Source organism: Gopherus flavomarginatus, chromosome 3 (assembly GCF_025201925.1).
Source record: "Gopherus flavomarginatus isolate rGopFla2 chromosome 3, rGopFla2.mat.asm, whole genome shotgun sequence".
Taxonomy (NCBI): domain Eukaryota; kingdom Metazoa; phylum Chordata; order Testudines; family Testudinidae; genus Gopherus; species Gopherus flavomarginatus.
The window spans coordinates 279,986,894-280,012,998 of NC_066619.1; the positions used below are offsets into that span (position 1 = coordinate 279,986,894).

A 26,105-nucleotide genomic window follows, 5' to 3' on the forward strand; every position below is an offset into this window, starting at 1 on the left:
TGCCTTACAATGCCCTGAAGAGATATTTCAGTAACACCTCCGAAAGACAAAGGTTTTGTCTATTCAGTTACCAGTGTAGACATAGCCTTAGGGTCATTTTGCAGGTGGGGAAACTGAGGCACAGGGTGATTAGTTTACTGGCCCAAGATCACATAGCAAGTCTGCAGCAGGGCCTGGAACAGGAAGCAGGGGCCCCAACACCCAATCCCCTTTTCTGACCAGAAGTCCAATCCCCCCTAAAAGAGAAATCTTCAGCTGGAGTAAGGTGGAGGTAATGCCATTTAAATCAGAGCAACATCAATTTATGCCAACTGAGGATCTTGCAGAGGAGTTGGCAACCTTTCAGAAGTGGTGTGCCAAGTCTTCATTTATTCACTCTAATTTAAGATTTTGGCGTGCCAGCAATACATTTTAATGTTTGTAGAACGTCTCTTTCTATAATATATAACTAAACCATTGTTGTATGTAAAGCAAATAAGGTTTTTAAAATGTTTAAGAAGCTTCATTTAAAATTAAATTAAAATGCAGAGCCCTCCCAGACCGGTGGCCAGGACCCGGGCACTGTGAGTGCCGCTGAAAATCAGTTCGAGTGCCGCCTTCGGCACCCGTGCCATAGGTTGCCTATCCCTGATCTAGCCCATTGTGCTCAGCTTTGCGGCCAGCTGCTCAGGTGACTCTTGAAATCACCTTGGAGGCTCACATTCCTGTTAAAAATAGCAGGAAAACGGGACCTGGGTAGCCCTTAAAACCAGCTTAGCCTTCTTTTACTTAGCAGTAAGGAACAGGCCTGCGTCCTGTAAGACACTGGCTTAAGCAAGTTACCATAAGCGAAGCATAGGCCCATGACCCTGAGCACAGATAAAGTGGCCCAGCAGTCACCCTAGATTTTGGGGGGAACTGGGAATAACTTGCTTAAGGGGCAAGTGGGCAGAAAAATCAAACTAGCAGGAATATTGAACCGATACTAAACTTGGATATTTTAGGAGAGGATCGTTGGCAGATGTCTCACCACCAACATGCTTTAGCTATATGGTAATGAATAAATAGGCATTAATATGTCAGCCTATTAGGTAAAGGCACCCCAGTATTATGAGGGTGAGGAAGCTGGATGTGGACAGAGGAGGTTGGGTGTTTATATGAATATTCATGGTGATTCCCAGACCCTATATAAGCAAGAACCTGGAAGAAGCAGCTAGCTAGCCCTCCATTCTTCAATATTTTAGTTCTATAACCTATCACCTGGGGATCTGGACCATTGGACCCATGTGGCATGCCAGAGATGGGGCTGGCCCTTTGTCTCTTCATCCCTTACCACCAGATCTTTAAGAATGGGGCGGTGAGTATAGAAGTGTATGAGCACATGCTGTGCAAGGGATAACCACCTTGAAGAGTTCTCTAATACTTTGTCATTGCTATTTCCTGATGTGGTTTGGAGCTTTCTTGGCTCCATTAATTGTATTAATAAAGATGGTTAAGGGGGTGTTTTGCCCTCGCCATATGTCCTGGGGTTCCATAGAAGATAGCGAACTTGTCAGTTTTGACTCTGTTGTGTCTGTTTCTGGGGCAAGAACCTTAGCACACTCCTCTTATTAGCCGAGTACCAATCTGCATTCATTATAGGCTCAGGTTACACAGTGAAACTCAGGGAGTCTCAGGGGCAGGACCCGAAATTATCTTTGTTGTTGCAAGTGACCAGCTTTCACACCAACAGCCTCCCTTCAATACAGTAAACCTACAGGAGTGCAGAGGTAAGGCCAGTCTCAACAGAGCTACCCTGGGAGGAAGAGAAGAATGCACATCCCACCAGGCCTGAGGGTACCTAAGTGTGAGGGAGGCCCTTTGCTGTCAGCTTGATGATTAGTTATTTGCATTGTAACAGCTAGCAGGCCCCAGGTCTCACTGTCCAAATGTATGGTAAGAGGACGCCCCTGCCTTGATAACTTTACTTTAAGGTCCTGATCCTGCACACTTATACACATACTTTGAATCATAGAATATCAGGTTTAGAAGGGACCTCAGGAGGTCAACTAGTCCAACCCCCTGCTCAAAGGAGGACCAATCCCCAGATAGGTTTTTGCCCCAAATGGCCCCCTCAAGGATTGAACTCATAAGCCTGAGTTTAGCAGGCTGATGCTCAAACCACTGAGCTATCCTCCCCTCTACTTAACATGAGTTATGTGAGTAGTCCTATTGGCTGCTCAGATGAGGGAGGCGAAGCCTGTGTGTGAGTAGCAGGCTCAGGGCTTACCGGGGTTCCACCTCTACAAACACTGATTCACCTCGAGGAACTTCATTCACACAAGCAGCCTCATGGAACTACTCCCCAGGGCCAAGCTATGTAGGAGCAACAGGCTTTGCAGGAGTGGTTCCAATCCTGTTAGAAGATCTTTGGCAGCGGCAAGAAGAGGAAGTGTCTCACACGCTCACAGTAGTTCAAAATTTAATGACAGCCAAAACAAAACCAAAATAATCCGGCTCCATAACAGATGCAGACGTGACATATTTGATCACTGCACTATTTAATAAACATTCATCTCCTAATATTTTGTTTTCAAATAATAAATTTCATGCCTTGCAAAATTCCTTATGCGACACATTAGCAGACACACGCACATGCTGAGTAGGCCTCTAGATGTTTGTTAGGGTTCCCACTCAGGAGAGCACTCAAATACATATTTAAAGTTAAGCACATGCTTAAGTCCCATTGAAATCAAGCAAGTTCCTTCCCTGAATCAGGACCTAAAAGTGGATCCAGAACTCACTCTCCATGGTAGGTGTTTGGGGAGCAACTGTGTTTCATGAAGTGTGTTTGTACAGCTCTGAGCACAATGAGGGCCTCATCCCTAATGGGGGCACCCTGGGGCTACTGCGATGCAAATATTGATCAGCATCGTCATGGCGCCCATCACTGTGAAACCTGGGATGTTAATTAACAACAGAACTTTTCTCCCCCCTTTCAGTAGAGAGAGAGTTCAAGGAGACATTTGCCAGTTCCACGTGTAATTAACCCCTGTGCAGGGGGCCCAACACCATGTCTGTCAAAATAGTCCTGACATGGGAGCTAAGGATACATTTACACTGAAATAAAAGACCTGCAGCATGGCTGTGGCTGGCCCATGTCAGCTGAGTCTGGCTTGGGGGGCTCCAGTTGTGGGGCTAAAAATTCCTGTGTAGACATTCAGGCTTGGGCTCCAGCCCAAGATCTGAGACCCTGGGAGGGAGGAAACTCCCAGAGCTCAGCTTCCAGCCCAAGCCTGAATGTCTACACAGGAATTTTGCAGCCCAAGCTCTACAAGCCTGACTCAGTTGACCTGGGCCAGCCATGGGTGTTCAGTTGCTGTGCAGACATGCCCTAAGTGGCCCTTACATGGGTGAGTTTCTCTTGCCAACCCTAGATTTAGCCATGCCAGCGAGACAGCGCTCTTACAGTAAGCAGGATTTGCCTCATAAGTTGTAAAGGACTTTGAGATCCTTTTTATCTTAAGTCCATGTATGCCCAAGTAGTCTATTACACCTGTATTTATTTTAAAAGAAATGTAACAGGACTCCTCAAGCAGCCAGAAATATTGGCACTTCTTCAGGTACATAGATCTTCTGGGGAGGGTCAGCAAAATGCTCTGGAAAAGCACAGAAATAGATTCTACAGGTACCTAGAGGCAATGGTTTTTCTCCATGGCTGGCACACTCCATTCCGGGATAGGACGACAGGACCATACATCAAGACAGTGGGTGAGAAGGGGACTGTGATGACACACTGGCATGCTTCAGTGAATGTTGCTGGGTACTCGGCAGTTTTGAAAAATCAGACCAGTTATTCAGGCATCTAACTATGGATTTAGGAGCTGGACTTCAGACATCTGTACATCAAAGCCTTGGCCCCCAACAAAAATGTACTCAATTTGCAAATGAGCCTGGATAATGCTGTCATAAACAGATAAGAAAAGTTAATAGCACAGAAGTACTTTATATCTCTCTAATTGTAAAGGGTTAACAAGTTCAGTAAGCCTGGCTGTCACCTGACCAGAGGACCAATCAGAGAACAGGATACTTTCAAATCTTGAGGGAGGGAAGTTTTTGGGCTGTGCTGTTAGTTTTGGTGGTTGTTCACTCTGGGGGCACAGAGAGATCAGACGTGCAACCAGGTTTCTCTCCAATCTCTCCAATACAGGCTCTTATAAATTCAGACTAGTGAATACTAGGTAGATAAAGCGAGTTAGGCTTATGGTTGTTTATTTGCAAATGTGTATTTGGTTGGAAGAAGTTCAAATGTGCATTTGGCTGAAAGGAGTTTAATTGTGTATTTGGCTGAAGGGATTTTAATTTGTACTTGTATACTTAGGCTGGGAGGGTGTTCCCAGTGTCTATAGCTGAAAGACCCTGTACCTATTCCATTTTTTTAAAATTTACAAAGATAATTTTTACTGTTTTTTCTTTCTTTAATTAAAAGCTTTTCTTGTTTAAGAACCTGATTGTTTTTTTATTCTGGTGAGACCCCAGGGGACTGGGTCTGGATTCACCAGGGAATTGGTGTGGAGAAAGGAGAGAAGGGGGAGAGAGAGGCTGATTTCTCTCTGTGCCAGGATTACTGTCTCTCAGGAAGAGTTTGGGAGGGGGAAAGAGAAGGAGGGAGGAAGGTGAATTGTCCTCTCTGTGTTGTGATTCAAGGAGTTTGAATCACACAGTGACCTTCCAGGGTAACCCAGGGAGGGGAAGTCTGGGAGAGGCAACGGTGAGGGAAAGGGTTTACTTTCCTTGTGTTGAGATCCAGAGGGTCTGGGTCTTGGGGGTCCCCGGGCAAGGTTTTGGGGGGACCACAGTGTACCAGGCACTGGAATTCCTGGTTGGTGGCAGCGCTACAGGTTCTAAGCTGGGATTGAGTTTAGAGGAATTCATGCTGGTACCCCATCTTTTGGACGCTAAGATTCAGCGTGGGGAATTGTATCATGACAAATGCCTTAATTTTCCTCCACAGGGGACACTGTACTGTTCCCCTACAGCCCAGCATTAGTAGCAAATTAACGGAAGTCGACTCAAGGTAACCACCAGCAACTCTCTCACCAAACAGAACTCTAAAAACTAGCAGGGAGATCACCTTACGCACAACTGGGTGAAATTCAGAGGTGATCTAAGATGATGGACCAATCTGAAAATTTGTGCTTGGATCACTTCAAAATGATCCTAAGTAAAACCTTCACACTTGGCTTGTTTGGAAGATTTCAGAGACTTAAAAAAAAAATCAAATCACATTAGAAGAAAGTTGGTTTTCAGTCATTTTAAAGATATGAGTCTTGAAAGTTGCCAATTTGGGCCATGCATGGTAGGATTTTTCCTCAAAGGTGTAAGAGATTCCAGTTTTCATAGAATTGTGCAACCATTTCATAGAATATTGGGGTTGGAAGGGACCTCAGGAGGTCATCTAGTCCAATCCCCTGCTCAAAGCAGGACTAATCCCCAGATGGATTTTTGCCCCAGATCCCTAAATGGCCCTGTCATAAACAGATGGTTAAGGGTTAATGTCTCTTTTAACCTATAAAGGGTTAACTAGCAGTAAACCTGGAACACCTGACCAGAGGACCAGTCAGGAGACAAGATACTTTCAAATCTCGGTGGAGGGAAGCCTTTGTTTGTGTTTTTTGGGTTCTGCTCTGTTCTCTCTGGGTTCTGAGAGGGGCCAGACATGTAAGCAGATATCTCCAAATTTCTGAAACAGCGTCTTCTGTTCAATTTAGTAAGTACCAATTAGGAAAGGCGGTTTAGTCTTTTATTTGTTTCCTTTATTTGCAAATGTGTATTTTGCTGGAAGGATTGTATTTGTGCTGGGGGGAGGACTCTCCCTAGTGTCTATAAGCTGAAAGACCCTGTAACATTTTCCAACTTGATTTTAGAGACAATTTTTACTTTTTCTTTCTTTTATTAAAAGCTTTTCTTTTTAAAAGACCCGATTGATTTTTTTCCCCGTTGTTAAGGCTCAAGCGAATTGAGTCTAAACTCTCCAGGGAGTGGTGGGGGGAAAGGAGGAGGGGGAAGGCGAATTTCCCTTTGTTTTAGATTCACAGAGCTTGAATCTGTCTATCTCTCCAGGATAGCCCAGGGAGGGAAAGCCTGGGAGAGGACACAGTGGGGGAAGGGTTTATTTTCCCTTGTGTTAAGATTCAAGGAATTTGGATCTTGTTTCACCAGTGAGTTGGTGAAGCCTCTCCAGATGACCCAGGGAGGGAAAGTCTAAGAGGGGGAAGGGGGGGGATAGTCAGTTCCTCCTTGTTTTAAGATCCAGGGGGTCTAGGTCTTGGGTACCCCTGGGAAGGTTTTGGGGGGACCAGAGTGTACCAGGCACTGCAAGTCCTGGTTGGTGGCAGCCCTATCAGATCTAAGCTAGTAATTAAGCTTAGAGGAATTCATGCTGGTACCCCATCTTTTGGACGCTAAGGTTCAGAGTGGGGGTTCATACCATGATGCCCCCTCAACGATTGAGCTCACAATGCTGGGTTTAGCAGGCTAATCCTCAAACCACAGAGCTATGCATCCCTCCCTGGGAGAGATGAAATTTCTATCACATTTTATAATCTATTGTTTACCAGCTGTATATACAGAGAGAACACAGGTTAAAGGCACTAGAGAACAGAGTGAAGGATGCACATCCAACCTTAACTCTGCCCTCCTGACTTCTGAGTATGCAATTCCTCAGATACTTTGGCATGAGGGGTCACAGAGGAACCAGGAGAACCAGAATCCAAATGTTGCATTAACACTACACTTTCTGTATGGAATATTTTCTCTCAGGGATAAAGTTCTGTACATGCCACTTGCAGGTCACCTTTAAACCTGCAGCTTTCCTTTAAAAGAGGATGCTTTTCTTGCCACCAAGCATCACCTACTAATGTTTTGACTCCTGCCTCACCTAAAGTTTGGTTTCCTGCCTGTAACCCTGTCTCAATTGCTTGTGAAAGTGCAGAGTTTCGAGAGTGCCTGGGTCACCCCTGGCTGCCTCTAGAAACCATTGAGAACCCCTAGGAATCTTGTTTTTTAACCCAGATAAATCTGTTAGTCTTTAAGGTGCCACTGGACTACTTGTTGTTTTTTTGGATACAGACTAACATGGCTATCCCCTGATACTAGGAATCTGTGTCTCCTCTCAACCCCTGTATTAACAGCAAGTCAGCTCTGACCTTCAGCACAGGAGGCTGGCAAAGCATGAGCAAGTCAGCTAAAGAATTGCTTCCTAGTTTAAATGGTGGGCAGTCCCCCTGGTACCACTCCTTGGCTATGTCTCCCCACTCCCCAGCAGAACACCCCACATCCTTGGCTGCCAGTGACAGCCACTTGGAAACCTACTGTACCGCTCCTTACAAGGAGAAATCCGAATGATCAGTGCATCTGGGCCCAACTTACCCGTGCGTTGGTGCCAGAGTGAGAGCAGTGATGGGGAGGTGACAAGTGCCTCTTTTGTCAAGGGCTTGCTGGGCTGGGTCAACGCTTGGCATGGACTAGGGCAGTCCTAGCTTGGACCCCTGTTGCTATGGTCACTGTGACCTCCTCCCCAGTTGCAGGGGTGCTGAATGGCCGTGGCATCTGTCTGCCCAGGAACAGCCCCGTTTTCTGGGGCCAGTCCAGCGTCCTGGTTGGTTTTACAGAATCAGATGTGATGGCTTGGGTGTTAGATCACCTCTGCAACTGCCAGCTGCAGGCCAGTGAAACCGACAGCAGGCTGGCTGAGCGCATGCACTTTTCTGGCTCCATCCCCCACCAAGCCTGCCATGTTACCCTGCCTCTCCGGAGAGCAGGGTAACCAGATGCCCCAGACAACGGGGAATCTCTCGTGCCATCCCAGCCTCCAAAAAGCCATTCTGCTCTCTCCTCCTGCCATGGAGGGTGCAAACCTGCTTCAGAGCCACTCCTGGCCCTGCTGTGCTACTGATGGAAAGGCAAGGAACCTCTTCCCTTCCCCAGAGCTGCTAACACCCACCCATGTGCACCCCTCTGATTCCCCACCTCTCGGCAACCCAGGTCCTGCTTTGAAAATCCACTTGTCCTTGCCTGGAAGGGTTGGGAGCTGCCTGCGTGACCGAGTCTGCCTGGCTTCTCTGCCCTGGGTTACTCCCTGCCCTGCACTCGGGATGCTGCCTGGGCGGCTCGCTCTGGCTCGCCACCTCCAGCATTATCCCGTGGGGGCCTCAGCACTGCACCATGGCTGGCCTGGCAGAACTGACGGCAGAACGTGCCCCGCTGCAGACCAGTGAACAATGCCAGCGTCAGCATGCAGAATTCCCAGTCTCTGTGTGAGCATCTCCTGCGGTAAACAGGGCCGGAGGAGAAGGAGAGCAAAGTGCAGCGTTCCGGTTACAGCGGCAGGAGTTGAGGCGTGTTCCAAGGGCTCATCAATCTGATACACACTTGCCTCCAGCTATTCACCAGCACCTTGGCTGCTCTCTGGGTTCTCCAGTCACAGCACAGTGACTAGCCAGCTTCCTTAAGGCCTTCTGGATCTGCCAAACCCAGGACCCTGCAAAGGAGAGCACCAATACTGCAGATAAAGGGGCTTGTGGTTAAAGCACCAGATTAGGTCTCAGGAGATCAGAGTTCCTTTCCCTGCTCTGCCACTGACTCCCTGTGAGACCGTGGACAACTCACTTAGTCTGGGTGTGTCTCAGTTCCCCATCTGTACAATGAGGACAATAGCACAGCCTTCTCCTAGCCAGTGGATGTCTCATCTGTTTAGACTGTAAGCTCTGCGGAGTTAAGGAGCTTCTCTTGCTATGTGGCTATACAATGCTCAGCAGCCCGAGCTCCTGCTCTCAGTTATGGCTGCTAGGAGCTATTGTCACGAAACAGATCACAGCAACACTGGAAATCCTAAATAGAGAGGAGATGAACTTGGCTGGCCGGTGCTCAGTCCGGAGATCTCTGTGCTGCTCTCTTGCACTGCCTCGTGTGGCAATTGCTCTCCTTCCAGCGCACCTCGACAGCAGAGAAACAGGAACCCTTTGCTGGATGCTGCTTGCGGTGGTCAGTGGCTGCCTGTCCTCCACAGCATTCCCTTATGGCCAGGGGAGGGCCTGCCTCAATTTCCCTCTGAGGTCCCTGGAATTAACCCAGAAAGGCTTTCTTGGAGCTCAGAAGGTCTCTGGTCTACAAACACTTCAAAACAACCCTCGAAATCCCAAAGTAAAGTCCAGCACCACAACACTCATTTTCTGCCAGTCCTGGGGCTTTTCATCAGTCAAGCAGCCACCTCTGGGCCTTTCTACCTGGAGTCCTTCCTTCCTCCCAGGAGAGGATCCAGCACTTTCCCTGGGTTGGCCCCTCTCCGGCTCAGAGAGGCCAGCAGGCAGATCCCCTCTGCTGCTCTCCGGGCAGCTTGGGATCTCCTGCAGGACCCTCCTTCACTCTGCAGCCCTGAGCTGCTGCCTTCTCCAGGCCTGTTGTGAAGTTTCTCTCCCACTGATCCCAGCAGTCTATTTTCTTCTTCCCCACCAGGGAGGTGAGTTCACAATGTTGCATTTCCCTTTAAAAGGCCAGCCATGCTGTGACACTGCCCGCAGTGGGGCTTTCCTGCTAGCAAAGCTTCAAAACTAACCAGGAGGGCAGGAGCCCAGTCTGCTGAAGAGCAGCGCTGTGTTGCTTGAACACTACTTGATGGGGCACTGGAGATGTCAAGCTCAGTGGGTCAATCTGTCCTGGGATTCCCCTGCCACGGCCGTGATGCAGCAAGGCAGGCAGGGCTGGGAAAGTGTGTGGTTCCCATAATCTCACTCCCACCGGAAATCTTTGGACTGTGCTTCCATGAGAGACCTTTGCACTCTCCTGTGGAAGGACAGATGCTGTGGGAAGCTTGAAAGGACCAAAGAGGAGGTTTCTGTGTGGTAGCGGGTTCAAGAGCACCTGTCTTCGGCCCCTCGTCTGTTCCTAACAGGAAAAAAAAGATATTGACTGGAGGAGTTTGTGCCTCATCCATAGCTGGTGCAACTGCACCCAATCCACCAGGGATGAGTTTGGTCCAGTAACTCAAAGATGTGGCTAGAGATGTAACGGCTCATTCCAGTCCAACGGGGTGACCAACACTGATAATAAGCAAAGATTTCACACCTCTCTCAGAAATGCCATAGTGGGCCTGATCCAGACTTCCTGGGCTTACATGGATCAACTCTTGATTTGCACCGGTGAGGGACCAGATTCAGGTCCAGGTCTAAAGCCACGTGGGATGGGCCGCCTGGCAGCAGTGACTGTAGAGTGTAAGCCCCAGAGATGGACCCACTGGCTCCTGGGGAGCAGACTTCCCCTCCTCCTGCACAGATATGCTCTCTGCGAATGCAGCTGCTCAAAGACACCAACCACATCTCCTTGCGGAGCTCCCCACATGCCCTGCGTTTGAAGGGAAGGGGGTCAAGGAACCATGCCTGAACAGTGGAGCGGAGCGGACTACGGTGGAGCAGCTGGAGGGCAATAAAAGCAACTTGCCTTGTGCAAAAACCCAAAAGCCTGCAGTGAACCACCTTCTGGGAGACAAAACACCCTGCTCCAGCAGCCAGAGATTAATATTAGACAGCCAAGAATCCACCATCTGGGCATCCACAGGCAAACGTGCTCTCCACAGCTGCCTCCTCCACACTGTGTTTACAAGTGCACTGACTTGCTGGCGGATGCATCACCTGTCCCCTCATTGCACGCGAACATGCTGGCATTATCTGACAGACAATGGAGCTGCTCTGTAGCACCCAATCAGAGTTGCAGTGTTTATTGAAATCCTTTGATGTTAAGCCCTGTGGATGTATTAATCATCTCTGAGGAGAAAGATAGTCTTTGGATAAGGTACTGACCAGGGATTCAGGAGATGTGAGTTAAATTCCCAGCTCTGCAACAGACTTTCTGGATGTCCCTGGGCAAGTCCCTCTGTGCCTCACTTTCCCATCTATAAAATGGGGTTAACGGTACCTCCTTTCTACTATTTGATTTTGGTTGCATGGTCTCCAGGGCAGTACTCTCTTACTGTATGCCCTTCTGTATACAATGGAGTCCTGCTCTCAGTTGGGGCCTGCTAATATAATATACTTGATAAAACATTCCTGCGAGTTCTACCTGTTGTACAGAGTAGGCAGCTGAAATACAGAGTGGTTTAGGTCAGAGACAGTGGCAGAACCAGGGGCATGAGTCACAATTACTAGCTGCCTGCTCTAACCACCTGCTCTATCAGATATGGGGTGGGGCATGGTGGAACACACCAGTGGACTGCAGAATGGCAGGCCTCGACTGGAGGTGGAGGGATCTCCCTCTGCCTGCAAATTCATTTATTGTTTGTATTAGATTCCCAATCAGGAATCAGGCCCCTGTTGTGCTAGGCACTGTACAATAAAAGACATCCTGTCCCAAAGAGCTGGCAACCCTATCATGTGGCAAAAGAAAAGGGATTCCAACAACAACAGTGGGGTGGGGCAGGGGGACCAGGCAATAGTGACACCAATCTGGAGAACTCAGCAACAAGAAATCCCTACTACTTGACCTATAGCAGAATCTCCGAGCAGTACAGGGCCTGTGACACGCAGAGTCCAGCACTTCTGAGTCTATCCAACAGAGTACAGAAGCAGCATATACATACATGCTAGCCAGTTTACTACAATGTGAAATTGCTTCTATCACCTCACTTACAAAACTAAAACCACTTCTAGTGGTTTATACCCCAGCAGACAAGGTCTTGTAGAGGTTGATCTGTTTGCATCACCTGCTGCTCGGAACCAATTTCCACCGGCAATCACTAGGTGATGGACACAAAAGAGAAGAAATTGCGGATCCTTGTTTTTCCTGGCTCAGATCATTAGTTCTGCTGTTTTGATTCCACAGGAAAACATGTCACTGGGCCACGTACCAATGGAACTGGGTAATTCATGACACATCTAGTTAAAAGCTACTAGCATTACATAAGCTGGCTTTGGAGCTGCCAAGTAATTTCTCCAGCTGATAAATATTTGTGAGACTGCTTGTGGGAAGAGCAGAGTGTGTCAATAATATGATCACATTTCTTCCCAGTTGGGTACAAAGTAAGACAAAAGGGCTCTGTTCTATGAGTGACAGAATTACTTCTGATCTGTGCCAGCATAATCAAAATCAGGATTTGGCCCTGAGAATCTAAAAGAAGCCAGGGCTACTCATCTGTTCATACACTGCTGGGCTGTACCGTCAGCAAGAGTTTTATCTTTGCCCCAGTGAATCTCAAATGCACAGTGCAAATCTGCTATAAGCAGGCTTGGGGAGTTGCCCTGTTGAAGTGAAGCAGAGGTCGGCTCTTTGGCGGTGAAGCTCAGGTTAGCGACCAAGGACAGTAGAATGGACCTGTGGCTGCATCTATACATGCATCCTTGTTTTAAGCTCTACTGCACACATGCTTTATGGGATCTACAACCCAAGTAGAGTAGCTAGGAGTAATACTGGGGTAATTGATTCCTTGTAGGCCTCCAGTCACTGGAGGGTAATGCAGATGAAATTTGACCTTCTATCCAATGGAGAGCCCTGGGGCAAATGAAAGCTGTGATCAGCCTTTGTAAGAAAATTCAGTTTTATTCTCCACCCGCAGTCCCGAAGCCATGCCTTTCCCCCCGCGTCTGCTATTCCAGAGGATCTCAAGCTGTGGTCCACAGACCAGGAAATGCTGGCTGGCCACATGGTGTTAATGTCCTTTTTATATCCTGCTTCATCACATTAAAAGACAACTAAAATTATCTCCTTTTCCTACACAGTGTTGCCAACTCTTGCAATTTGATCATGAGCCTCACAATTTTTAGTGTTTTTTGTGAAGTGCCAGCTGTTTCCATGCACTAGCAGGATTCCATGTCAACTTTCATTTAAGAAGGAGATAGCCACAAGGGCTAGTAACTGCAGAAGAAACCTTGAATACATGAAGCAAGCACACCCTAAAGGCTGCGGGGGAAGAAAAGGGGGAAATGGGCAAAGACAAGGCCAACCCTTCTGATTGAAGACGATCTCATGATTGTGGGGATAAGGACTCACGATTATTAAACCTGCTTCCATGTGAGGAATTATTGGGATTGTGTCAGGGATGGTATTTGATCACAAAAGGGGGGGAGTTGGTCTACTAAGCATTCTCTCTAGTAAGATGGGCTCCGTGCTATGAAAGAGGTTGTGGATTTCTCTGTCCCATTCCATTGAGACAGACATGCTAATGGACACCAGCCACTCTCCTCCATAATTCGTTGGGAGTCCTGCTATCGCCTCTCAGTGACCATTCAGCAGTACTGAAATCTCTTCTCATTTTGCAACACCTTCCACAGTAAACATGCTTGGACTGTCAGTAGAAGCTTCGAGGGGGAGGGAGCATGATGGAATTGCAGACATTGAAAACTCAAGCTGGGAATTGGGAGTTGAATGGTGTTCTTTCTGGCGTCAGATCCAGAATTCGGCAGAATTCGGTCCAACAAGTTACCAGGGTGTTCTACCCTCCTTTGTACTCAGAAGGCCTACGAACCATCTGGGATTGCTTTCCGAGGCCTGATGTTTAATTAAGCTCATGGAGAAGTCACCTGCCGTCAAATGCAGCTCAAAGCTCAGTAAAGTCAATGGGAGTCTTTCCACTGGCTTCACTGGGATTGGATCAGACCTTAGGCCTCTTGGTCAAGGAGTTGGAGTGAGCTTTTGATTCATGGGATATGGGTCATCACCTGCTTTTCCTTCCCATTCCTTTTTGTCCTACATTTGTTCCCCCCAACTCTTGTTTTGTGGGAACCATGTGGGTCTCTTAACAGAGGGCCAGATTCCGGGGTCTAGGAGGATTTGATTCACGTACAATTTTTTGAGAGATCTAGGCCAAGATTTAAGTGACTTATTATGGTTGGGGTCCCTCATGTTTGGGCCACCCCCACTCGAGACACCATGAGAGAACTCGATTTTCAAAAGGGGGGGAGGGGTATTTAGCACTTCCTGAAAACCAGGATTCCTGATGCTTCTGAGGATGGCGGCCCCCCAAAATGGGGTCATCCAAAAATCACTCCTCACTTTTGACAGTCTTGGTCTTGGCCTCCTTCACATGATGCCTTCCCCTGCCTAAACTGAGCAAAGTGGGTCTGAATCCCCCCAGTTTTATTCCACTGGAACTTTACCCAACATCTGTGCTAACATTCAGGCTCTGCAAGTGCAGCGACTGTACAGTCCCACCAGATCAGCGTTCTCCGCTCTCGTACACTGGTGGTGAGGTTTCATATTCACCTTACACAGAAGGGACTTGTTCTGTTCCCGTAAGGACATCAGCTCCCCAGCAAATCATACCAGACCTCCACAACTAAGTGCTGGGTGAGATTAGCTTGGTAAATGGGTGCATGCAGGAAGGAGGGTCTGGTGTGTTTGGAAGAGAGATCTGGGGAATGAAGGAAGGCTGGCATCCCTAAGGGGCAGAGTTAAGGTTATGGTATGTGTCCTGGGGGTGCCGTTGCTGCAGTGGTATGGACTCTTATGTGGGTTAATTTTTCATTTCTTTGCTTTTGTCTCGGGTCTGGTGTGTGTGTCTTAACCTTTACTGCTGCACCACAAACTGGAGCATATATAAACACACACAGTCATTTCACCTGCCACCAAAATGCAGCCATTTCTGGGGTGGAACACGGCAGCTGTTTAACTGCACACAGCAGCTCTATGTTGTAGATAGGCCAAGAGGAGAAGAATGCTATATCCAACTGAAACTGCAGGAGGGGATTCCAGGAGGCAGAACATAAAAACCCAGAGTAGCCATGCTGATAGCCTGTCCCTGCAACATATCCCTGGGGAGTTCGGATGCCCATTAGGCTCCCATTCCTCAGCTCACCCAGCCATCAGGAAGAGGTCACCTGGAGGAGCACAGCACCTCTAGCACAATGCCAGTGGTGGTGCTGATTCACAGACAGAGGGAAGAGCACCACCTTATGAACCGCCCACACCACTTCCAGCAGCACCTGCGTTTTCCCTTAGAAGGCCTCCAACCTGCCACTGAGCGGGCCTGACGCAACAGGCATGATACTAAGCCATCTGATCAAATGAACGTTCTAGTCGTGGAGGGGCACCAAAGATCCACTCTCGTAATCCTCCCTTTAAAGCTTGTCATGTTTACTTCCCAGTGAGCATCGGGGTCCACATGGGTAGAGGGAAATGGAGAAAATCCCTTTCCCAAACGGCCTCACGCGAGAAGCCCACGGAACACCGGATCAGGTCAGTATCGCTGGGATACCTTTGCTTTCCTTCTCCTGGAGCACTGAGCCACAAAGACCACAGCTAGGGCAATAATCTTTTAATCCGCATCTAAAATTCCCCACCAAAAGCTCCTTTGAGCACTGTAGTGGATCGGTTGGCTCTCTGCTGCCTCATCCTACAAAGTGCTGAATGGCTTCCGGACTCAGGGCCACTTTAACTGGCACCCAGCTGCCTGCGGCCCCTCGAGGCCATTTTGTCAGCTGGGACTAGCCAGAGTGCAAGGGTGCGCCCTAGCCACGGCCACGGTACTAGAGCGCCAGCAACCATGGTGTTGTAGGACTGCTCTAGCGTACCCAGGGATTCTCCTGCGCCCAAGGTGGATTGCCTGGGAGCTGGTTAAGCCAGTGGAGGCTCTAAGAAGATGGAGTGGAATGGGGCCGAACTCTGGGCCCAGAACACTCATTGACTTCAGCATGAGCGGAGGGCAAACAGCTTGTGATGCGGCCCTGGTTTCAAGGAGCAAGAGCAGGGACTCCAGGGCTAGGATACCCAAACGGCTTTGATTCAGATTCCAGAAGGGACCAGCTCATCTCATCTGACCTCCTGTAGAACACAGGGCAGAGAACTCCCCAAAACAATGCTTAGGAAAACCATCCAGTCTTGATTTAAACATTGTCAGCGATGGGGAAGTCACCACAATTGTTGGCAAATTAACCATTGCCACAACTACCTTCAGTGTTAAAAAATTACACCTTATTTCCTGTCTGAATTTGCTTGCAGTGTTGCCAGACAGGCTGGGATTGGCCCTATGGGTCACAGAGCGAGTATAGCATCACAGATCCTTACCTGTCTGCTTTGTGACCCAGAGGACAAGTCATTTCATGTCTCTAGGCCTCAGTTTACCCTCAGAGATGTGTGAGAATTGTAGGGACCCCAACTCAGAATTTACATTTCCCTTGGAGAAATCCAATGTGTATGTGGGGTGTTGAGAGCTCTGGGGGTTGCGGGAGATCTCATTTTAGTTGAATCATCTGGGACAGGGGCCCCCAGAGTCTCAGAGAAGTGCCCCTTTTCATATTTTGGATACATCTGTTATTAAGATTTACCTGCTATTATGCCAAGTAACACGTAGGATGACTGTAACTGAGAACGATTAGAGGGGGAAAATATCCCTCTCTTTTTTCCCCAGCCATTTATTTCCTGGATGCATTTGACAGCTCTTTGCACATCGTCAGTGTCTGTGCTTCTGCTCCTCCATGTCTCTTTCCCCTCCTACTAAAACCAGTAAGATTTCAACCCGTCTAAGAGCTCCAACGGTGTAGTTTCAACACTGACCTTTCCCTGTCGTGAAGTTGCTCAGTTTAGAAGTTCTCAGCCCCTTTTATCTGGGACAATCAAACAAGCTGCCTGCATCTTGCACCCCCTCCTCCTCGGAGTTGGCAAGCCACTGGCCCCCTCCTGCAGTCCCAACTCACGGCAAGAGGGCTGCAGGCTTGGCGCCCGGGATGGCGACATCCTCCTACAGAACCAGGTCTCTCTAGCAGTTCTATCAAGGCCGGATCCTCTACCCCAGCAGGGGGTCACTCTGTTTTCCCCTCAACACCATTCTGGGAGTTGGGATGGGCTTTCCCCACCCCGAATGGAACAAGCCATGATGACCCTGTCCCCAGCAGATGCAGGGTTCTGCAGTAAACAAGAGCCTGTGATGCTCTATTAGCGCTATGACCCTCAGAGCCAATCCCGGCTAATTCAGCTTCGCTCCAAGCCTCACTTCCAGGGCTTCTCTTGACCCATGGGACTGTCTTCACAAGGGGCTTCCTCAGCATGGAGATGCCGTAAAAAACCTTCTCAGGATCATTGCCATAAGGCTGCATGGGGGTGGGATGAAGAGTGTACAACATGTCCAGCCTCAACCCCCGAGCTGCCCATTCTCCACCCCAGGCTTACCTTGTTTCTGCCCCTCTCCCCCACCCACACCCAGACCCTACAAAGAGGTCCCTTTGTGGAGTCCCAGGAAGTGGGGGGCAGTGGTAAGGCCTCCCCCCACCTATGGTCCCCTCCGTATGCTGTTCCACACCCTTGGGCTTCACGGTATTCACGGGGACAGAACTCAGATCCACTTGAGCAAAAGGAGAATCTCTGCTAACAATCAGCAGGATAGGGGCTCGGATACAGTGGGCAGTTCCAATTTCATCCATTATGGGGCAGGTTCCCACTAGCTTGTTTGTTGCATGATGATTTTTATCTGGCCAGGCTTTAACTTTGATAGTTGAAAGAGGATGTTTATAGTAACTCCCCTCCAATTACTCTTAATGTTGCCCATTTCTAAGATGCCACCCTTCATCGGTAAGTCTCAAAGTGTTTCATAATCTTAATGTATTTATCTTCATAACACTCCTGTGAGGTAGGGCACTGCTATCACCCCTTTTACAGATGGGAAAACTGAGGCACAGGAAGGCTAAGTGACTTGCCGAAGGTCACACAGGAAGTCCATGGCAGAGCAGGGAATCAAATCCCCCTCTCCCACAACCTTAGCAAGTGTTCTAACCACTGGATCATTGAACCAAGTCTCTGCAGCTGTGCACTTGGATAATGTATTTGTGAATTTATAGGGCCTACCAGAGCCAGAAAACATATGAGCCCTATCCTGCATGCCTCGTTGACACGAGCAAACCTTTCCTCACCCAAATAGGAGCACTGGTGTCACTGCTGAAGAATTACTCATGTAAGAGGGTTGCAGGACCATAGCCTATAACTGTACCCTCTGTTTTCCAAAGAACAGCCTTCAAATGTTTCAAGGAAATAATTCCACAATTAAGTTGAACTCAGATGATCTTGTCGCATTCTATATAGGGGCATGTGAAATCAAATAGCCCCTAGCACTGTGCGCATAGATAAACAGGCAACAACACTACGCTGCACACACAGTTCTCCCCCTGGGGAGAGGACAAGAGAAAGAATGAATGAACCGCATGTGACAGATGTTAGTCACATCGCTTAATGCGCTCCTGGAAGATCCTCAGATGCCGTAGTGATGAGAGAAGGAGAACCTACGCAGAACAGACTAGCTGAAATAGCGACACCATTCCACTGCATGGTGGGGAGTTGATCGTTCTTTTAGTAATAAATATTTTATATCATCTTCCATCTGAAGATCTCAAAAGCAAGTATTAATTACAATGCCTAGTGCAATGGGTCCCTGATCCCTGAGTGAGGCCTCTAGAGATTTCTGTAATACAAATAAATAAATGTAACATTACACCCAGGAGAGGTTGGTAAGTATTTTATGGATGGTGAAACTGAGGCAGCGAAAGGCTAAGTGAGTTACTGAAGGTCACACCATGAGGCAATGGCAGAGCAAGGAATAGAGCCCAGGAGCTCTGATGCCCAGGCCCATGCACAAATTTAGCTCACTTACTCCCAAAGTTAAATAAAATACATTGCTAGCATAATTCCCCCTGCCCCCACTCCCAATTAAAGAGGTGATCTGATTCTGTGTAAACACAGAGTTGCCTCCTTTGCGGAGATCTGAATCTGGAACACAACCCACCTGTTCTCATTTCTCTACTTATAATAGAGGGTAGCCCCCCCCCGCAGCCTGTAAGTGGCCCACGATGACGGAAGACACACCTAACATACACCAAAAAAAATGGCACTTGTATGCTGTTCTCACAGCCCTCTTTCTTTGGGGATCGTCAACAGCCCTAAATGCGGGATCCTCAAGGCGGGATACTCGTTAAGTGTCAAGGGTTCTTTAAACATAACAGCTCATGATTTGCACCTATCGACAGTGCGTGGCCCAGTCATGGGCTATTGATCATTTACCAGGCAGTCACAGCGGGCAAGGCTCAGCCCCTGTCTGAAGGAGTTTACAAGCCAGCTGGCCAGACAGACTATGATCTATGACTGCATGAGGCCTTTCCTTGATCTGCACCTGCCATTATTCAGGCTAGATGGGTAGTTTACCAAAGAGCCTAGCTCCCTTCTGCTCCCTGGCAGGAGAGCGTGAGCCATTGGGATGGTTTAAAAACCGGTCAGGTTCCCCCTCCCCTACCAAGGCACTGCTGCTGGCCATGAGTGGCAGCGAGGTGGTACCAAACCCTACTGTTGGTGCCCACACAAGGCAGCGGTGCTAGATGTGGAGAGAGGAGCTGGCTGCAGCAAGCCTGCATATTGACAGGGGTGATCCCCACCGCCTCTCCCTCTCTCACAGCCACAGAGATCGCGGGTCTTGAGGCCCTGCAGTCTGGCATGAAGTCCCCCACCTCCCCTCCCCGCAAAACACATGTATGTGCACGCGTTCCCAGAAAAGGGAACACCAGAGCAGGGGGCTCCCCTCTGCTCATCTGCAGCTGACCTGGCTGCCCCAGCCAGTGCTGACATCATGCAGGGAGCCAGGGGTGGTGTGAAAGCGAGCAGGAGTGAGCCACAGCAGCGCTAGCTTCTCTTCCTGCCTGCTGCACTGCAGTCAGGCTGCTGCCTTGCTCCCTCCCGGGCAGATCCGCTCTGAAACCAAGCTGGGAACTCATGCCAACCCCAGGCACCTGCCCACACCCAGGGGAAGGCAAGCATTCATTTAGGGCAGCAACTTATTTTTGCTTTTCCTTCACACGTAGGGCGTATAGGGCAGGGGAGCTGGAACTAGGGGTGCAGCCGCAGCAGCACCCCCTGGCTTGAAGCAATAGTAGCAATCGAATGCACAGCTCCCAACATATACAGGGGCTGACAGTTTTTTCAATGGCTTTCAGCATCTCCGCTCTACAAATTGTTCCAATGCCCCTGTACAGGGCCAGATCCACAACTGCATGGATTGACACCCCAGCTGAGGAGGTAGCTGGTTACATACAGGACTACGAGGGTGCAGGTGCACACATGGTCTATTGGGGTCCCCAGTAGGCAAGGGATTCAAAAACTAGCAGATCCAACACCCGGACTAGGAACTGGAATAGTAAGGCAGATACCAGAGGGGTTTGGGGTCCTCCCCAGATCTATATTCTAGAGCCTTGTTAAATCATCCCTGCTCTGCTGGATCAAAATACCCCCTTTCCTTATTGCGAAAGGCCCTGAGCTCTTCCCGCCCCCCTCCCCCAGTTCCCCCTGCTGCTGCTAAGGTCTAACACAGTGCACAAGAGGCAGATGACATAATTCACAACTAGCGCATGTTAAGCACCCACACGCCAGCATCTCACTTGCTGGACTGAACCCCACTCGTGACATCATCGCAAAGACTGACACCAACCACCACTGACAAGCAGTTTCCCCCCTCCCTCCCCCCCACCCCGTTTATATTTTGGGTGGTGGTTGTTTCCAAATGGACACAGCAGAGAAAAAAAAACCATGCATGATGTGTTACCTTAGGCACAAACAAACATTTCTCCACAGCAGAAACCGCAGCTCCCCGCCCCCAAATCCTCCCCCCTCCCCAAAGTGTTTGATTTGATGGCTACAACCAGGGTGCTGGCCCACAAATCCACCCACCCTTACCCCCCCCCAGGTTTTCCAAGATGCGCCAGATTTGCACCCCTCTTTCCCATGCAATTCTCCAGGATGCACCAGCGACTATATTGAAGTGCATTGCCACAGCCAGCACACCCCCTTCCCCCCGGCACCCCCGAAATGCCCGCGCGTGGGGAAAGGTAGGAGCCCCCCCCCAGCCTTACTCTTGGCAGGAAGGTTGTGCTGCTGCCTGGACCCAGCCTCCGGATGGGTTATTCCCTCCCTGGCGGAGCCGCGGACAGACATACAAAGCTGGCACCGGAATCCAACGCCTCCCAGAAAATAATAAATCAGCGGCTCTGGCTCGGCGCAGGGCTGCAGCCGCCTGGCCGATCCCGCCGGCTCCTCGCAGTCTGAGGGGGTCTCGGCTCCTCTGCCCGCTCGCAGCCACGTTCCCCCCTTCCTGCGGCAAAGAGCAGCCGGCCCCCGGCCCACCCCCCGCCAGCCGGCAGCCTAACAGAGCCGGGGAGAGGCGCGGAGGGTGGGACGTGCCTTTAACTCTTCCCGCTCCCCAGATTAGCAGCTGATTCACCCCCCACCCCTCCGCGCCCAGCCACGCGAGGCGTTTGCACGGAGCCACGCAGCTGCCGCCTCTGACCTTAAGCTCACCGAGCCCCTCCTAGGGGGGCCCATGTGCAGGTGACCTGGATTCGAATCCTACCACTGCCCCAGATGCCCCGGGGCAAGTCACTGCTCAGGGGAGATCGAGGCTGCCCTGGGAACCCTGCTCTGTGGGATCCCGGCTGGTGGACTTTGTCTCCTCGCTCCATGGTAAACCTGGGTTTCCAGGTGCTGGATCTGGGTCTCACACCACCATGCTGCGCTACGCAGACCTCCTGACCCCAGGCTGTGGCTTGAGCCCTGCCCACCCTGCAAAATGACAGGGCTTGGCCTAGAGTCTCAGGTGGCCTGGGGCGCTGAGCCACCCTCCTAGCTAAGCCCTGTGTGCCTGCTGACCCAAATCAGAGAGGTTTGTAGGTGGATGATTGGGGGCGGATTGGGCTCAAAGCTGAGTCCAGGTTTACAATGCTGTGTAGACATACCCGTAGCACCCAAGTTTTACTTAGCAGCCTACAGATGCAGATAGGCACCCAGCGAGATCTTCAAAAGCACCTCAGTGCTCCAATTGATTCAACCTTAGTCTCTCTCTCTCTGCCTCAGTTCTGCAGCTGTAAAATGGGGATAATAGCTGTTTCATGCCTGATAGGCATGAATTAAGTTCACCTAGATCCTAAAGTGTTGGGGCTCTTATGGGAAATCACATCTGACATGCACTGAAAGTTGATCAGAGAGGATAAGGCCCACACTAAGCTATTTTTTTTTAAATCAGCTTTATAGGGATGCTACCACATTAGAGGCAGGCTTGGCTATTGATTACAGCAGAGAACTGGAATTCTATCCCTAATATTAACGGGTGGCTTGGGTTAATCTTAGGTTTCTAGTGCACCACTCATACGTGTGTATAAGCAGAGTGGGGTTTGGACACCACTGCATATAGAACCTCACCCAGGTGATATATGATGATGCTTATGCCACATGGCCGGGGTTCCAGAGTTGCGCATAGGGATGTACATGGTGCAAAAGTACATGGTAGCCCTCTGCATGGAGTTGAATTTCGCTCCTCTGCACAGTCTGTCTTTTAAACTATGAAACCTCTAGCGTTTGCAGTGCTTCCTAGGTCACCCAACAGCAGCTGCATCAACAGAATGAAGGACCCTCAGGCCACCATGAAATTTAGTTAGTTCACACTGTTGTCAACATGCACCATTGACTGATGGAGGCAGCATTGACAAAGTGGGTCATCACGCCAACCTCATGTGTAGAGGATAGTGGAGCATATTCCTGAGCTAGTTTAGAACCTGTTCAGCAAAGTCCAAAGCTGACATGGAAGGTCAAATCCTGGAGGTTGAATGGTCGGATCAGCAACAAGGAAACTATTCCAAATGTCTTTAGCCAACCACTCATTGCTGCTGACAGATTCCAAGCTGGCCGTTGGGACCACAGTGGATACCTCAACTCAGCTAAGTCAAAATGGATTTTCCCACAAGCCCCTGCAAGCCACATGGATGAAGAACCAACTCCCTGACAGTTCTCCCATAACCTCCCTGCTGAAAAATGGCTGAACTGTATTTAAATCAGGGGGGAAAAGTCATCCAGTCAAAGGGACCCAACTAGAAAATCTGGGCCTAATCCAGCGGTTCTCAGACTGTGGGTCAGGGCCCTAAAGTGGGTCACAACCCCATTTTAATGGGGTCACCAAGGCTGGAGTTAGATGTGCTGCAACCCAGGGCCAAAGCCTGAGCCCAAGGGCTTCAGCCCTGGCTGATGGGGCTCAGATTACAGGCCTCAGGCTGAAGACCTTGGGTTTTGGCTATGTGCCCCTCGCCTGGGGCAGTGGGGCTTGGGCAGGCTTAGGTTTCAGTCCCCCATCCTGGGGCTGTGTAGTAATTTTTGTTGTCCAAAGGGGGTCGCAGTGCAATGAAGTTTGAGAGCCCCTGGCATAACCTATTTGAAAAGAGTTATGACCAGCTAATTAAAGGGGCTTTACAATGGAAACTCTTGGGTAACCTTACCAAGAGGTGTTGCATCATGCTCGCCCTCTAGCATCGGTAAGAGCACATGAACTCAGTGCAGCGCCATTGTCCACCATGCAACAAACATTTGTGCACATACTGATTGCTATATCCTGGTAGGTTCACAAATAGTTGGTTTTCAATGTAACAATTCATTAGTTTTCTCCACATGCTGCTGCTGTCGCCGCCGCCTCTTTCAGTGAGCACAACCTCCTCCGCTGATAAAACCTCTAATTTATTAATAATAATACTAAGTAGATTTATAGAGCTCCTTCCAGAGGCTTTAAACTCCTTCACAGAATTACAGATTGTACAGTTTCAGAGCGATAGCCGTGTTGGTCTGTATCAGCAAATACAACGAGGGGTCCTTGTGGCACCTTAGAGACGAACACATTTATTTGGGCATAAGCTATTGTGGACTAAAACCCACTTCAACAGATGTGTCTGATGAAGTGGGTTTGATCCCACAAAAGCTTATGCCCAAATACATTTGTTAGATTGTACAGTATACATCATAATATGACTCAGGTCTTGTGTGGTACCTTTCCTCCTTTGATTTTGAAGGGCTCTACAAAGTTATCATCTTCATTTTACAGATTGGGCAACTAGACAGTTATCAGCAAAGGTCACACAGTAGGAGCAGGAATGGAACCTAGATCTCCTGACTCCCAAACCCAATTTTCTGGCCTACTTTCATCTCACCACCAACTGACAGGCACCTCTGTGGGAGAAGTCACAGGAGCCTCCCTGAGGGCACACACCGGAAATTCTATGGGCCGTAATATTCAGGAGCTGTTCTGGCCTTAGCATCAATGAACACAGCAAGACTGCATGACAGTTTAGGACTGGAAGCGAAGAACATACAATCAATTAAGTCAACAGAGCAACTGTTTTCTTTTCTCTCTACAGGAATTTAGCCAGGCTTTTATGAGAAATGCCATGGGATCCCGAGGGCTAAATCAACCTGTTCTGTGGAAAGATAGTGGAAAGGGAGGCTTATCTCCAGAACCCAACAGGTTGCTTTTTCCATATTATCCCCTTGCTTACGGTAGGGAATGGCAGATTCATGCAAGCAGCAGGAGTTGGGTCTACAGGGCACGGATACACAGGTAACACTAATCTCATCCTGTCTCTGACCTAGCACACACAGCCCAAGTCTCTTTGTACTCCCTTCCTTCCTGCCCCCCTGCCCCACATCATAGCCAAATAAGTTGGAGAGCCACACTGCCATTGGTTCCCCCACAACAAGTGTGTCTCTTATCCACATCACAAGATGTTAATGCCACAGTGAGAGTGTTAAGGCTCCCCCAGGATATTTTAACCAGAGTAAAGTTGGTCTAGAAGATATTAGGTAGCCCTGCCCAGTGCAAGGGACTGGACTAGATGACCTCTTGAGGTCCTTGCCAGTCCTACATGTCTATGATCCTATAAAGAGGAAGAGAGGGAAAAGGTGGGATTGGGAGGTCCTGCCCAGATACTTGAGCAATTGTATGTCAAGTATCACCAATGGCCGAAGATGGGTCACTAGCTGGGGAGGGCTCTGAGCTACTACCGAGAAGTCTTTGCCAGGTGTCTGGCTGGTGGGTCTTGTCCACACTGTGAAGGAATTTTCTCCCAGGTCAGATTAGCAGAGAGGCTGTTTTTTTTGTTTTTTGTTTTGCCTTCTCCTGCAATATGGGGCACAGCTCACTTGCTGGTTTGAACTAGAGTGAATGGTGGATTCTCTGTAACTTGAGGTCTTTAAATCATGATTTGAGGACTTCAGTAACTCACCAGAGGTTATGAGCCTACTACAGGCAGTAGTGGATTAACCACTGGGCCAACGGGGCCTGTGCCCAGGGGCCCTGGCCAATTGGGGGCCCCTGGAAAAATAGGTGCCCTGGCAGGAATGCAGGCAGAAGAGGTGAGGAGAGGCCTCCTACTTGCTCTGGCCCAGTGCTCCACAAAACTATCATCCACCTCTGATGACAGGAGTGGGTGGGTGAGGTTCTGTGGCCTGTGATATGCAGGAGCCCAGACCAGATGATCACTATTTGCCCTTCTGGCCTTAAAGCCTGTGAGTTACTTAGATTTCTCCTACCCCCATTTAGAGAATAGCCAGATGCTCAGGTTAGTCGTATCTCTGCACTCAGTGGCATGGATGCACCCAAAAGATAGTGAGTCAAGTGAGTGTTTCCTGCTTTGTAGCCTAGAAGGGAATAGAGTGATTACCCCACCTCCAGTTCTCCCCCTCCCCCTCGAGTCTAGCTATGTGCACAGCACTCCCGAAGTGGGTCTCAGGTTTCATAAGGCATTGTGTCAGGCAGAGCATTTCAGGCAAGGAACGCTGCCTATGTATGCAATTTACCCCCTGTGGTACTGTCCGTACTTACGGCACTCCATGTGAGGGAGTTAAAAACACCCCATAAATTACACTGTGTGTTCTCCATTTGACAAGGGCATTATTAAAAGGCAGGCAGAGGTAGTGCAAACAGAGACTTTGTAAAACACTGTTTACTCATGGAAATTGTGTACAGCGCATTGCAAGAGGTTTTTTGTGGGGGTGCTGTTATTGCGTAGCTCATTACCTGTGGGCAAAGGTCTCTCCAGCCAGCACAGCAGGCTAGGACTCCCACAATGCACTGCAGATTTTCCATGGAAGTGATGCTCTAAGATGATCATATTGAGGCCCATTCAGCACCTCACAGAATCAGAAGCACAGGCCTCAAACCTATGAGCCTTAAAGCCTAGCTTCTGCCTTCATTTTCATAATGGTTTTGTCTAGTGGGGAACAAACAATACAATGCACTGGGTGTTTTTGCTTCTTCAGCAGTGTAACAGGGTGGGACTCACCCTACTCGGGCTTGCTGCTGGTCACCTTGCAGATCAGCTCCA

The 26,105-nt window shown here is 49.2% G+C and overlaps 1 protein-coding gene across 5 annotated transcripts in view; it reads right to left on the bottom strand.

Annotated features, from left to right (window-relative positions):
• The window catches only part of LOC127046389 (leucine zipper putative tumor suppressor 3-like), a 370,036-nt gene extending 349,005 nt beyond the window's left edge, over window positions 1–21,031 (bottom strand). For all 5 annotated transcript variants that reach the window (XR_007773013.1, XM_050943373.1, XM_050943374.1 and 2 more), the window contains exon 1: window positions 20,823–21,031. The gene's annotated coding sequence lies outside the window, so the exon portion shown is untranslated. The remainder of the gene's footprint in view (window positions 1–20,822) is intronic.
• Window positions 21,032–26,105: the final 5,074 nt, after the last annotated feature.